The sequence below is a fragment of the Syngnathus floridae genome, chromosome 13 (genome assembly GCF_059516105.1).
Source record: "Syngnathus floridae isolate MCC-2025c chromosome 13, RoL_Sflo_1.0, whole genome shotgun sequence".
NCBI classification, from domain to species: Eukaryota; Metazoa; Chordata; class Actinopteri; order Syngnathiformes; family Syngnathidae; genus Syngnathus; species Syngnathus floridae.
Window position 1 is genome coordinate 2,328,054 of NC_142425.1, and position 10,417 is coordinate 2,338,470.

Genomic DNA, 10,417 nt, shown 5'->3' on the forward strand with positions numbered 1-10,417 from the left:
TCGCGAGTAAACCTGTTGTGGTTGTCTTCTCCTCTTCATTCGAGCAAGTGATTTAATGTCTAATCGTATTTAGACCCAACACAATCCCTCCTGAAAGACACGAAGGAAGGCTGTGTTGTTTTGTAGCAGTGAAGAGAGGTCACTCCGTAACGTTTAAACACTCAACTTTATTATAGCTTCTTAATTGCAACGCCGTAGTGGTACTCTCCACTCAATTCTTGCTTCCAGGTTCGTACTCTCGTCACGTGACCCGCATAGCAATATGCCACATCTCCCTCAACAAGATATTTTTATATATATATCAAGATGGCGGCGCGTGCACACGCAGCGACCTCTCTCTGTCCCACCCCAATGGTGTTTTGTTCGTTTAATGAGTGTTTGTCCGACAGTTTTACGTGTTCGTCTCGTCTTACTATGTCGTGCTACAAGTACAGCAGGCAGGTTCTACTCGACATCGGCAAAAGCGAGTTTTGCAGCGTTCTAACTTTGAAACAGAGACATTAAAGGAACTCGGACTACTCCGGCCTGAAACAACGCCGGACTCGCCTGCTACTAGAAAGTGCCGGAAGCGGTGTGCGAGGAGGCAGAAGAGGGGCAAGTGCGGAGAAGTCCGGGCCAGGCTAGCGGCCAACCCGTGCCTTCCGTTCTTCTGGCGAATGTTCGATCGCTGGACAACAAAATGGATTACATTCGACTGCTGAGATCTACGAACCGGACAGTGAGTAACTGCTGTGTGCTCGTGTTCACTGAGACTTGGTTGACTATCAACATTCCGGACTCTGCTGTGCATCTGGAGCAGCTAGCGTGCTATCGAGCGGACCGGGCCATTGTGAATGGGGGGGGGAAATCGCGAGGAGGTGGAATCTGTGTCTACATCCGTGACGAATGGTGCCGGGACTCTGTAGTTGTATGCAAACACTGCTCGCCACTGGCGGAGTTTGTGATCATTAAGTGCCGTCGTTTTTACCTGCCAAGGGAAATTACTGCGATTCTTCTAGTCGCGGTATACATCCTGCCTTCCAACAATGAAAGTGACAGGATCACGGCTCTTAGTGAACTGTACTAGGCTGTCAGTGAACAACAGACGGCGCACCCTGACGGTTTCACCATCTTCATTGTGGATTTTAATCATGCTAACTTAAAGTCTGTTTTTCCGAGGCTTCACCAGCATGTTAATTTTCCAACATGTGGTGACAGCTTCCTGGACCTGGTCTACACTACACATAAAGGAAGTTTCAAAGCCACCCCCTCCCCCATATTGGACTTTCTGACCATATCACTGTTATGCTTATGCCCGTATACAGACAACGAGTGAAAGCATCCAGGGATGTTCGCAAGCGGGTAAGAGTGTGGCCTGAGGGTGCCTCTGATGCGCTTCGAGACTGCTTTGACACAACTGACTGGGAAATGTTTAAGCAGGCAGCTACTTGCAACATTCAGACGGACATAGAGGAGTATACTGACTCTGTTTCCTCTTACATCACGAAGTGCATTGATGATGTGACCCCCACAAAATGCATCGTCACTCGGGCTAACTGGAAACCATGGCTGACAGGGGCTGTCCTCAGGCTGCTGAGGGCCTGCCTTCAGAGCTGGGGATGAGGCTGGCTTGAGAACAGCAAGGACCGACCTGTCCCGGAGCATCAAGGAAGCGAAAAAGGCATTCTCTTGCAAGATTACCGCCCACTTCAAAGACAGCAGGGACGCACGGAGCCTATGGCAAGGCATTCAGACCATCATGGACTACAAGCCCGCGCCGCAGAGCTGTGAGGGCAACATCCCTCTGCTCAACGATCTGAACCGCTTCTTTGCTCGCTTTGACGCTCAGAACAGCACTTGCCCGGTGAAGACCCCTCCCCCTCCACACGAGCAGCCCCTGTGCCTCTCTGCAGATAGCGTGAGGAGGACGCTTGCCACTATCGACACCCATAAGGCGGCGGGCCCAGACAACATCCCAGGACGAGCGCTGAAGGACTGCGCTGAGGAGCTGATGGGTGTCTTCACGGACATCTTTAACATTTCCCTGCAGCAGGCCATCGTCCCATCATGTTTCAAGGCTGCCACCATTGTACCTGTGCCGAAGAAACCTGCTCCATCCTTCTTCAATGACTACCGCCCCGTGGCACTGACACCCATCATCACGAAGTTCTTTGAGCGGCTTGTCATGGAGCACATGAGATCCATTCTCCCCCCCACCATAGACCCCTTCCAGTTTGCGTACCGAGCCAAACGGTCCTCTGAGGATACCATCTGCTCTGCCCTCCACTCAGCCCTCACCCACCTGTAGAGAAGGGACTCGTATGTGAGATTGCTGTTTGTGGACTTCAGTTCTGCATTCAACACCATTGTACCACAGCGACTCATCTGCAAACTCGACAAGCTCGGCCTCAGTACCTACCTCTGCAACTGGCTACTGGACTTCCTCTGTCAGAGGCCTCAGGTAGTACGTGTTGGCGATAATATCTCCGCCAGCATCACGCTGAGCACAGGGGTCTCCAAAGGCTGCGTGCTCAGTCCGCTGCTCTTCACCCTGCTGACGCATGACTGCACTGCAACTTACAGCAGCAACCGCGTGCTGAAATATGCCGACGACACGACTCTGGTGGGTCTCATCACCGAGGGCGACGAGACTCAATACAGATCGGAGGTCGACCTTCTGGCCATGTGGTGCAGGGACAACAACCTCCTGCTGAACGTCAAGTCCAAGGAGATTGTTGTTGACTTACGGAAGGGTAACACCCAACACCTGCCACTGACCATCGACGGTGCTGTGGTGGAGAGAGTGAGCAGCACCAGATTTCTGGGGGTGCACATCAGTGAGGACCTCTCCTGGACCACCAACACTGCATCACTGGCGAAGAAAGCTCAGCGCCACCTGTACTTCCTGCAGAAACTCAGGCGAGCAAGTGCTCCTCCGGCCATCATGACCACATTCTACCGTGGCAACATTGAGAGCGTCCTCTCCAGTTGTATCGCTGTGTGGGGTGGTAGCTGCACTGAATACAACATGAAGGCCCTGCAGCGCATAGTGAACACAGCTGGTAAGATTATTGGTGCTTCACTCCCCTCCCTGAAGGACATTTACACCTCCCATCTCACCCGCCAGGCGACCACGATTGTGTGTGATGTGAGTCACCCCGCGCACTCTTTGTTTGATCTTCTGCCCTCCCGCACCACCAGACTCACCAACAGCTTCATACTCCAGGCTGTTAGGATCCTGAACTCTCTCCCCCCTCCACCCTCGGCTGCATAACGTCCTGTACTTTTGCGCTATATTCTGACTGTCTGCTGCATGCACACTTGCTCCATTTTTGCTCCTCCTGTTTATTATGTTATTTGTTTATTTATTATTTATTCATCTCTCTTATTTACTCATTGTTTGTGCCTCCTTGTTTTTACTTTTTGTGCTGTTTACTTATATGTAGTATATTGTGTACTGTCTTGTCACCGTGGGATAGTGGGAAACGTAATTTCAATTTCTTTGTGTGTCTTGACGTGAAGAAATTGACAATAAAGCAGACTTTGACTTTTTTTTTTACTTTTTCAGATATAGTATATATAATATGTGAATTTTTTCACAAATTTTCAAAATAAAACAAATATGAAAAAGGTGAAACCGCAATAAACGAACCGCGATGTAGCAAGGGATTATTGTAATTTGAATTTCAAGTGACGTCAGCGTCACGGCAGTTGTTTACATAAAGGACAAAGATTCGATCACAGGATGACAAAGGGCCCCATTTACTACCGGCATCATTAGCGGCTTTGTTTGTAAGTGACACGGAGGACGAAGAGTTTGAAGGATTCAATGATTTGGAGTGACACAGAAGGTTTGAAAAACTATTATGGCTTTCATGCACGCCCGGTCCTACTCTACAGAGCTCTCTTTCACCTCCGTGGATGGAAGTCGAGGGCCGGCGCTCGGCCGGGTGGCTGTCCGGGGACGGTGGATAGGGCTCGGACATGGCTTTTACGCACGCTCGGTCCTACTCTACGGCGCTCTCTTTCACCTCCGTGGATGGAAGTCGGGGGCCGCCGCTCGGCCAGGTGGCTGTCCGGGGACGGTGGATGGGGCTCGGTCGGACATGGCTTTTATGCACGCCCGGTCCTATTCTATGGTGCTCTCTTCCACCTCCGTGGCTGGAAGTGCCACCTCCGGGGATGGAAGTACACGCCGCCACACCCCTGGAAGTCGACACCGGTACTTGGGGCCGTGTGGCGGTGAACTATTTATGTTATAGTTATTTGATATATTTTATTTCGTGTAGCAACTTGTATATGTTTTTATCATTACAGTTCAGTAGTTGTTGGCTCGTTGAACTTTTGTTTTATTAAGTAAAGAGCCGTTTCCCAAACCCACGTCTTTCCTTGTACTTTGTTAATGATACAATATAGTTATATACTAGATCTGTGGAATAACGACGGTGCTGACGTCAGGGCGCACGCGCGGCGTTGTTGACAAAGGACGAGGAATTTGATCCATGGATTTAATGATTTGGACTGACACAGATGGTTTGATAATATTATTGCTTATATAATAGTTATTTGATATATAATTTATATATCGTTATATTGTCATAGATCGGATGGAGCAGGGCGACCAAATGCAGCTTGGACCAGGGTTTATTGAAGCAAACTCAAAGACAGACTAGAGACTCGACTAGGGACAAGACTAAAACAGAACAGACTGGAGACTAGAAACAAGAAGACATGAGACGAAAGACGAGAACAATCCGACAGGGGTGTGACACGCAGACAGGACTTATATACGCGACAGGTAACGAGAGGCAGGTGACTGTGATTAGAACATAGATTGAGAAACACAGGAAGGGAGGGGCGAGCACAGAGACAATGACATATATGGGCCTGTGGAATATTTTGAAGTGCAAGCGCCGTCAGCTGCGCGCACCCGGCCAGCATTGTTGCCATAAAAGACGATCGATGGATTTAATGATTTGGAGTGACATAGATGGTTTGATATTATTGCTTATATAATAGTTATTAGATATATAATTTATCTATTGTTATATTGGCCAGTGGAATATTTTGAAGTGCAACCGCCGTCAGCGGCGCGCACCCGGCTGGCATTGTTGACATAAAGGACGATCGATAGATTTTATGAATTGGAGTGACACAGATGGTTTTAGAAACGTGTTATTTATGTAATAGTTATTTGAATAACTTGTTACGTCAGGTTTGTTCTCAGCTCTTCGTTTGTGTTTATGTCACGTTAGCATACCTATCGTTTAGCCTGTTGTTGCTTATTCATGTCTGTTATTGGTGTTGGATTTTGTCGAATAAATTTCCCCCAAAATGCGACTTATACTCCGGAGCGACTTATATATGTTTTTTTTCCACGTTATTGTGCATTTTATGGCTAATGCGACCTATATTCCGGAGCGACTTTTAGTCCGAAAAATACGGTATATACACTGCTCAAAAAAATTAAAGGAACAGTTTTTTATCAGTGTATGACATGAATTCAATTAGACTTTTCTGATAAGGTTTTGGTGAGGTAGGTGGCAGAAGGGGTTGTTCATCAGTTTCAGCTGCATTGGTGTTGATGGAATTAACAACAGGTGCACTAGAGAGGCAACAACGAGATTGTCCCCAAAACAGAACTGGTTTTGCAAGTGGAGGCCATTTCAAGTTCCTCCTTCTTGATCTTTTTTAACTGTTTTTCCACAAGTGTTGGCTTTAGCTAGTGTCATTATCACGACTGGGAGCATGAGGCGATTTCTTAACCTTCCTGAAGTTCCGCAGATTGTCCAACTCCTCCAGGATGGCACATCCATGCGTGCTGTTGCAGGAAGATTTGATGTGTCTCCCAGTACAATCTGCAGAGCATGGAGGAGATTCCAGGAGACAGGCAGTTACTCTAGGAGAGCTGGACAGGGCTGTAGACGGTCCTCATTCCATCAGCAGGACCGATATCTGCTACTTTGTGCAAGGAGGAACAGGTTGAGCACTGCCCGAGCCCTACAGAATGACCTCCAGCAGGCTCCTGGTGTGAATGTCTCTGCCAAACAGTTAGAAACAGACTTCACGAGGGTGGCTTCAGGGCACGACGTCCTGTAGTGTGCCCTGTGCTCATTCCTCAGCACCGTGGAGCTCGATTGGCATTTGCCTTAGAACAGCAGAATTGACAAGTCCGCCACTGGCGCCCTATGCTTTTCACAGATGAGAGCAGGTTTACCCTGAGCACCTGTGATAGACGTGAAAGGGTCTGGAGAAGCCAAGGAGAGCGCTATGCTACCTGCAACATCATTCAGCATGACCGGTTCGGTGGTGGGTCAGTGATGGTCTGGGGAGACATTTCCATGGAGGGACGAACAGACCTCTACAGGCTAGAGAACGGCAGTCTGACTGCCATTAGATATCGGGATGAAATCCTTGCACCCATGGTCAGACCCTACGCTGGTGCAGTAGGTCCTGGGTTCCTCCCGATCCACAACAATGCCCGGCCACATGTGGCAAGCGTATGCAGACAGTATCTGGAGGATGAAAGAATAGGAAAAGGGTGGAATGCCCTCTCCCGATCGGGGATGAGATCCTGCCCCAAGTAGAGGAGTTCAAGTATCTTGGAGTCTTGTTCACGAGACAGGGGAGGATGGAGCGCGAGATCGACAGGCGGATCGGTGCAGCGTCGACAGTAATGCGGACCCTGTACCGGTCTGTTGTGTTGACGAGAAAGCTGAGCCAAAAGGCAAAGTTCTCAATTTACCGGTCGATTTACGCTCCTACCCTCACCGATGGTCACGAGCTATGGGTCGTGACCGAAAGAACGAGATCCCGGATACAAGCGGCCGAAATGAGTTTTCTCTGCAGGATGTCCGGGCTCTCCTTTAGAGATAGGGTGAGAAGCTCGGTCATCGGGAGAGACTCTGAGTAGAGTCACTACTGCTCCACGTTGAGAGGAGCCAGATGAGATGGCTTGGGCATCTCATCAGGATGCCTCCTGGACGCCTCCCTGGGGAGGTGTTCCGGGCATGTCCCACCGGTAGGAGACCCCGGGGACGACCCAGGCCAGCTGAGAGACTAAATGAATAATGTATAAAGCCTTGATGTCTATTGTATGTAAATGAGGTAGGGGGTCATAAAATGTTATGGCCTTTTATGGTACCATAAATCAACCCCCTTTTGGATTGGGAGGGGGGGCATGTGCACCAGTCTGGCGGGCGCCAAGATAGCGCCATTTCGAGATGGCGCCATCTTTGGCTGTCGCCATTTTGGTTTGCTGGCGCCATTTTTGGATGGGGACATGTATGGGCATGTATAGGGTCTGTATTTTTGTGAAACAGAGCAGCTAAGTGATACACCTGCACACAACAGGCCACAAGACAGGCACGGCTCTTACAAGAGAGTGTGGGATTGAATTGTCAAACACCTGTGAGTCTGGGGGATGTCCATAAATTTGAGAAAGTCCTCAAATGAAAAATAACTAATGTACCGAAAAGAGGACTCCCGCCCCTTGACTTTTTTCGACACACATTATCCCAAAACAGACAACGACACTTTATTTGTCTTACACCTCGAGGGTCATTACTACGGCGTAAAAGCTATAGAGGCATTCGTTGGTCACGCGTTCTTTTGCAGACATTGCTAAAAGGGGCACGAGAATTGGCAACAGCACCAGTGTGAAGGACATTGTAGCGTTTGTCTCGATCCGTGTTGTAAACAACGGCGGATTAAACGTGTTATCTGCCCAGATTGTAACAAAACTTGTCGTAATGAGGAATGCTTTGCCAAACATAAAGAGTTTCGAGCGACGAATCGTGTGAGCAACTGCACTTCATACATAAAATGCTTGCAGTGTGGTTTCCAGTATTATGTGAAAGCTGATGGTACCGGTGCTAAACATCGTTGCCCTGTTAAAAAATGCACAGTGTGTGATGAGATCTTAAATCAAGATGATGCCTTGCTGAACCCCCACATCTGCTACATTCAGCCCATCAAGCATCAACCACCTTGCAAAAATGTAGTCTACTACGATTTCGAAACCTAAGTAGATACAGATGGTTTACACAAACCTTTTCTCATCTGTTGCAAATCAAATAGATTGGCGAAAGAGTGGTTGTGTGAGTGGAAAGATTGTGTTGACGAAATTCTCAGATTTTTTCGAAGACCACAGTTTAAACAAACTACACTTGTTGCATTTAATGCGAGAGGTTTTGATTCATACATCTTGATAAGGAGAATGCTTGAATTAGGTCTCAAACTTGACATTCTGATGCAGGGGAGTAAAGTTCTGTCTTTTGTCGATTTAGACACAAAATCTCGATTCATAGACTCGCTCTCATTCCTGACGATGCCTCCAAGTGCGATGCCTAAGGCCCTGGGGTTTGAAGACAAACCAAAGGATTATTTCCCACACAAATTCAGCTCTTTAGAGCATCTAAACTACGTAGGGTGTCGCCCTGACCCTACGTACTACGATATCGAGCTCATTATACCCTTTCGTCAACCGTACAGGCACCTACCCTATCGGTCATCCAACGATTATCCACGGTGATTTTAAAGACCCCAGGTCGTATTTCGGTTTTATCAGCGCCACAGTCAACCCACCCCGTGGTTTGTATTTTCCTGTTTTACCCTTCAAAACAGCTAAAGGTAACCTCATCTTCACACTGTGTCGTACATGCGCTGAGTCAAGGGGGCTATCAAAACCACAGAAGAGTGATGTTCATATTGTTTCCCCCTTGTTTTTCGCCAAGCTGGTTATGTTTATTTGATATGTCCTACATAAAATATGTATAGAATTATATTGTAACTGTTGGATTCTGTCCACAATTTAGGGAGCGCGTTATCTGCGCCTCACGGCAAAAGCCTTTGCCAATCACCTGTTATTCAATTTACTCACTGCGTGCTCGTTTGATTTCTTCAGATTTAGGAAAATGCAAAGACACTGAAGCAGAAATTAGACTTAGACAGCTTGGTTGAGTTCAATCACAATTCTTGTTCAAAAAGCTCTGTTTTCAGGAAAGTGCAATACAGCGCTGGGCCCTTCAAGAGCGGAAAGTCTCCATTCATAAAAGGCAAAGTCCAAGGTTGTTAGATCAGTTTTATATTCAGTAGCACATTGTGGGCTGGGATTGATGGGCGATGAGTCTTCGGGGTGGGGCAAGTTCGAAGGAGAGTCTGCTTCCATGGGAGTGGTGCTGGTTATGGGCGATTCGGTGTGTTGGTGGGGGGCTGTTGGTGTGTGTGTGTGGAGGGGGCTGTTGTCTTCCATCCCGTCTCTCGGCCTTGGCGACCATCTTTGGCCGAGTTCTCGGGTGGCTCCTTCTGGCACCCACTGGTTTTATCTCCACGTGACCTTCCTGTGAACATTCTTCTCCAATCTTGGACATACACTGTCGTACCGCATTCAACCGTATCTTTGCTTTGCTAGGCAAACTATTTCCCTCTGTGCAGAGCGTTCAGTAGTAATCAAAAACTGGCGTCTAGCATTAGTCAAAACATAAGATACAATCAAGTACTGAACGGTCAAGACGACTCTGGCCGTGTCCATGATTCAGAGAAAAAACATCAGGCATGCATTCCACAGTTCCTTAAGGGTCATTAAGGTATTTAGGCAATATATCAAAAGTCATTTGTTATTTCAAAGTCCTCAGAAATATATATATCAGATCATAAAGTTATAAAAACCTTTCTCATCACCACTTATCAAAAATGTCTAGTTATGTCTTCTTTATTGATTTGGTGTGTAGGTATAATTATATGCTTCAAATGTTTCTTTTATTTATTTAATATGTGAATATACTTGTCTGCTTATGTACTTTATTCAATGAGGTTTGAGCATATCTGTTTTTGTAGCGAGGCAGGACTTTTTGTATTTCGACCTCATTCCTTCACTCCCTCTGTTGACCTCAGTTTTACTGAGGTCACCAAAATCGTTGATGCCACCAGGGTCCCTCTGTTGGCACACCACGTCCCTCTGTGGAGCCGCTACAAGTCCCTCTGTGGGGCCGCCAATGAGTGAGAAAAATAAATATAGATAAAATTCATACCCAGACATTTGTAAAAGATGGAGAGTGGAAAGGCAATTGGCCTAGACGACATTCCAGTGACAGCATGGAACTATCAAGGAGAGATGGCAGGGGAGATTTTTAAAAAGCGAGAAGTTCCCCGGAAAGGTGTTGACTTCTATTTCTTAATTCAGACCACGGCGATGCGCAAAACTGTAGTAGCTACAGAGGTGTTGTTATGTTGATTAAGCAAAGCATGAAGTTATCGGAAAGAATGTTAGAAGCGAGGCTTGGAAATCTACTGGCCAAAATAATGGAGAGTGTGGCAGAGACAGATGGTTGGTGGTACAGAAAGATATGGAAACGATCGCTTTGCAGTCGCGGCCCCTAACAGGAGCAGCCGAAAGAAGTGGAAGATGAGAAAGAAAATGTGAAAGAGAAATACATAA

At 47.3% G+C, this 10,417-nt stretch overlaps 1 long non-coding RNA gene across 1 annotated transcript; it reads left to right on the top strand.

The window, feature by feature from the left end:
- The first annotated feature begins 270 nt into the window (after positions 1–270).
- On the top strand, positions 271–10,007 carry LOC148388027 (uncharacterized). The gene is made up of 2 exons (XR_015861972.1): positions 271–718; positions 1,159–10,007. It is a non-coding gene; the product is annotated as an uncharacterized LOC148388027 (long non-coding RNA).
- The last annotated feature ends 410 nt before the right edge of the window (positions 10,008–10,417 follow it).